We start from the raw sequence: 5,571 nt of genomic DNA on the forward strand, positions 1-5,571 counted from the left end.
GAGAGAGAGAGAGAGAGAGAGAGAGGGGTAACATTACCTGGAGAGAGAAGAGAGGCAAAGAGAGAGAGAGAGAGGGGTAACATTACCTGGAGAGAGAAGAGCGAGAGAGAGAGAGAGAGAGAGAGAGGGGTAACATTACCTGGAGAGAGAAGAGAGAGAGAGAGAGGGAGAGGTAACATTACCTGGAGAGAGAAGAGAGAGAGAGAGGGAGGGAGAGAGAGAGAGAGGTAACATTACCTGGAGAGAGAAGAGAGAGAGAGAGGGGGAGGGGTAACATTACCTGGAGAGAGAAGAGAGAGGCAAAGAGAGAGAGAGAGAGGTAACATTACCTGGAGAGAGAAGAGAGAGGGAGGGAGAGAGAGAGAGGGGGAGGGGTTGTCCAGACAGTGTTCACACTCTCGATCTGACCACCAGACCAAGCTTATTATAGTTCTGTGTTTTTATATTAGTTCCTTCTATTCGTATTTCGATATTTATTTGAAATTCAGTTAGTTTCAAACTTGATTTACTCGTTTCTATTCAGTTTTAGTTTGACAAAAACATTTTCTATTTTTGTTTTTAAATGATTTAGTTTCAGTTTCAGTGTGAGGGACAGAAAGTAGCCATGTTGCACCGAACTGTGCATGTGCAGGCCTTCAAAATCAAAAGCACTCCTTCGATATAAAGTTGTTTTTGACAAAAATGAAAACGTATCACTTTGTCACTTTCACGAGGCTGTTGTAACAACAGGACATTGGCTCTAATCTGTGCTGTGCCTTTACATTTAGAGAAGATTAACAACTACTGAAGACATTGGCTCTAATCTGTGCTGTGCCTTTACATTTAGAGAAGATTTAACAACTACTGAAGACATTGGCTCTAATCTGTGCTGTGCCTTTACATTTAGAGAAGATTAACAACTACTGAAGACATTGGCTCTAATCTGTGCTGTGCCTTTGCATTTAGAGAAGATTAACAACTACTGAAGACATTGGCTCTAATCTGTGCTGTGCCTTTGCATTTAGAGAAGATTAACAACTAATGAAGACATTGGCTCTAATCTGTGCTGTGCCTTTACATTTAGAGAAGATTAACAACTACTGAAGACATTGGCTCTAATCTGTGCCGAGCCTTTACATTTAGAGAAGATTAACAACTACTGAAGACATTGGCTCTAATCTGTGCTGTGCCTTTACATTTAGAGAAGATTAACAACTACTGAAGAACCTTTCACTTCTCTCATAGACTTCTCAAACCCCGGCCTGGTCTGTTTGGTCTCTTTTCTTGATGTTGCGCCTCTGGGGTTAGAAACTCTGTGCCTACAGTGTATTTGGAAACTATTCAGACCCCTTGACTTTTTCAACATTTTGTTACGTTACAGCCTTATTATAAAATGGATTAAATAAATAAAAATCCTCATCAATATACACACAATACCCCATAATGACAAAGTGAAAAGTGTTTTTTTTTTTTTTTGCAAATGTATTCAAAATAAAAAACAGAAATACCTTATTTGCATAAGTATTTAGACCCTTTGCTATGAGACTAGACATTGAGCCAAGGTGCATCCTGTTTCGATTGATCATTCTTGAGATGTTTCTATAACTTGATTGGAGTCCACCTGTGGTAAATTCAGTTGATTGGACATGATTTGGAAAGGCACACACCTGTCTATATAAGGTCCCAACAGTTGATTTGATGTTTTTGGGGGGATGCCACTTCTTGCCACTGGGGGGCAGTAATACATAAGGTAATGCATCAGGCGATAGGTCAGGTTAGGTTTAAATTATACATTGGTTAATGGACCAATAACAAACCTCTCTACCAATGGAGAGCAATAGTAATAGTGTATTTCTGTAGGTACTAACTCCGCCATGGTTCATTGGACAAAGCCTATGGGGAAATGAATGGAATTGATGTAGTGTGGTTGGATAAAAGGCTGTCAATAAGGTCTGTGGTAAACACAGGCTTAGAAGATCTTATACGTTTTGTTCTATGAGATCATCTTCGTCAGCTAACGCCATTTTGTGAAATTTGAAGCATTTATGTAATCAGATTTTTTTTTAAACACAAAGGCTTCATAATTCATAAAGGTCATGTTAACTGATTGATATCTCATAGAACAAGACATATCAAACTGCATTGTTGGTTAAGGGGCTTGTTAGTAAGCATTTCACTGTAAGGTCAACAACCTGATGTATTCGGCGCATGCGGCAAATAACATTTGATTTGATCTACAAAGCCTTTGTTAACCTCTGACCTTATTTTCAGCGTTTATCCCAAAAACCCTATTATTTCCCATTAATTTTCCCCATAGGGAAATATACCATAGCTGAACGAACCAGAGGTAACTCATTTCCATTTTTTTTAGGCCTACAATCTGGCCAGCTCTATAAACAGCTAGTTTTCAGTGTTCCCCTCCCCACCTAGACCACTCGCAGACAGTCCTAGCTAAATTCTTGCTTGATAAATAGTTTTTTTTGCTAAAAAATCATATTTTTTTCTCCATTTGAATGGAAATCTATTAGAGTAAAGTACTTCATTAATTAACCAGAAATGATTTGATATTGATGTAAAAATGCCTGCATTGGGTCTTTAAAGCTAGAATCCTTAGTTGCTACATCCATTTTTGGACTATGAATTAATTATATACTGTATACTGATTCATTCTTGAAGTACCTGGTCAATATAATGGATAATCTGATAGAGCAGCCACTATAGTACCTGGCCAATATAATGGATAATCTGATAGAGCAGCCACTATAGTACCTGGTCAATATAATGGATAATCTGATAGAGCAGCCACTATAGTACCTGGTCAATATAATGGATAATCTGAGAGCAGCCACTATAGTACCTGGCCAATATAATGGATAATCTGATAGAGCAGCCACTATAGTACCTGGTCAATATAATGGATAATCTGATAGAGCAGCCACTATAGTACCTGGTCAATATAATGGATAATCTGTGCACTAGGGCAACAAGCGGATATAGCGGTGACGTCACCGGTGACGCGTCCCATTTCCGACTCCTTCTCTCTGTCATATATTATCTATGATATTGACAAGATAGCCGAGTGACCTCTCTAACAATGGAAATATATTACGTCAATGATTAAAGGCAGGCGAGATCAGGTGGGACCATTCTAACCAATGAGAGGGAATACACACGCATGAACAACAGGCACAACTAAGTCGTTTTTCTCAAAGTTGCCATTGTGATGATAGTGATGGTATGTCGGGACTAATGGTCTGTTTACATAACCGGATCATTAACATGGCAGGTTAGGTGAATTAATGTGAGAGGTTAGGATAATGAACATGGCAGGTTAGGATAATGAACATGGCAGGTTAGGATAATGAACATGGCAGGTTAGGATAATGAACATGGCAGGTTAGGATAATGAACATGGCAGGTTAGGATAATGAACATGGCAGGTTAGGATAGTTAAACCTGGCAGGTTAGGATAATGAACATGGCAGGTTAGGAGAACTAACACAGCAGGTTAGGAGGAGAACTAACACAGCAGGTTAGGAGGCAAACTAACACAGCAGGTTAGGAGGAGAACTAACACAGCAGGTTAGGAGGCAAACTAACACAGCAGGTTAGGAGAATGAACACAGCAGGTTAGGAGGAGAACTAACACAGCAGGTTAGGAGGCAAACTAACACAGCAGGTTAGGAGAACTAACACAGCAGGTTAGGAGAACTAACACAGCAGGTTAGGAGAACTAACACAGCAGGTTAGGAGAACTAACACAGCAGGTTAGGAGAACTAACACAGCAGGTTAGGAGGAGAACTAACACAGCAGGTTAGGAGGAGAACTAACGCAGCAGGTTAGGAGGAGAACTAACACAGCAGGTTAGGAGGAGAACTAACACAGCAGGTTAGGAGGCAAACTAACACAGCAGGTTAGGAGGCAAACTAACACAGCAGGTTAGGAGGAGAACTAACACAGCAGGTTAGGAGGAGAACTAACACAGCAGGTTAGGAGGAGAACTAACACAGCAGGTTAGGAGGAGAACTAACACAGCAGGTTAGGATAACTAACACAGCAGGTTAGGAGGAGAACTAACACAGCAGGTTAGGAGAACTAACACAGCAGGTTAGGAGGAGAACTAACACAGCAGGTTAGGAGGAGAACTAACAGAGCAGGTTAGGAGGAGAACTAACACAGCAGGTTAGGAGGAGAACTAACACAGCAGGTTAGGAGGAGAACTAACACAGCAGGTTAGGAGGAGAACTAACACAGCAGGTTAGGAGAACTAACACAGCAGGTTAGGAGGATAACTAACACAGCAGGTTAGGAGAACTAACACAGCAGGTTAGGAGAACTAACACAGCAGGTTAGGAGGAGAACTAACACAGCAGGTTAGGAGGATAACTAACACAGCAGGTTAGGAGGATAACTAACACAGCAGGTTAGGAGGATAACTAACACAGCAGGTTAGGAGGAGAACTAACACAGCAGGTTAGGAGGAGAACTAACACAGCAGGTTAGGAGAACTAACACAGCAGGTTAGGAGAACTAACACAGCAGGTTAGGAGGAGAACTAACACAGCAGGTTAGGAGAACTAACACAGCAGGTTAGGAGGATAACTAACACAGCAGGTTAGGAGGATAACTAACACAGCAGGTTAGGAGGATAACTAACACAGCAGGTTAGGAGAACTAACACAGCAGGTTAGGAGAATGAACACAGCAGGTTAGGAGGAGAACTAACACAGCAGGTTAGGAGGCAAACTAACAGAGCAGGTTAGGAGAACTAACACAGCAGGTTAGGAGGAGAACTAACACAGCAGGTTAGGAGAACTAACACAGCAGGTTAGGAGAATGAACACAGCAGGTTAGGAGAATGAACACAGCAGGTTAGGAGAATGAACACAGCAGGTTAGGAGGAGAACTAACACAGCAGGTTAGGAGAACTAACACAGCAGGTTAGGAGGAGAACTAACACAGCAGGTTAGGAGGAGAACTAACACAGCAGGTTAGGAGGAGAACTAACACAGTAGGTTAGGAGGAGAACTAACACAGCAGGTTAGGAGAACTAACACAGCAGGTTAGGAGAATGAACACAGCAGGTTAGGAGAACTAACACTGCAGGTTAGGAGGAGAACTAACACAGCAGGTTAGGAGGAGAACTAACACAGCAGGTTAGGAGGAGAACTAACACAGTAGGTTAGGAGGAGAACTAACACAGTAGGTTAGGAGAACTAACACAGCAGGTTAGGAGGAGAACTAACACAGTAGGTTAGGAGAACTAACACAGCAGGTTAGGAGGAGAACTAACACAGCAGGTTAGGGGGATAACTAACACAGCAGGTTAGGAGGAGAACTAACACAGCAGGTTAGGAGAACTAACACAGTAGGTTAGGAGGAGAACTAACACAGCAGGTTAGGAGGAGAACTAACACAGCAGGTTAGGAGGAGAACTAACACAGCAGGTTAGGAGAAATAACACAGCAGGTTAGGAGAACTAACACAGCAGGTTAGGAGGAGAACTAACACAGCAGGTTAGGGGGATAACTAACACAGCAGGTTAGGGGGATAACTAACACAGCAGGTTAGGAGAACTAACACAGCAGGTT

This window comes from Coregonus lavaretus (assembly GCF_964263955.1).
Source record: "Coregonus lavaretus genome assembly, contig: HAP1_SCAFFOLD_541, whole genome shotgun sequence".
Classification (NCBI taxonomy): domain Eukaryota; kingdom Metazoa; phylum Chordata; class Actinopteri; order Salmoniformes; family Salmonidae; genus Coregonus; species Coregonus lavaretus.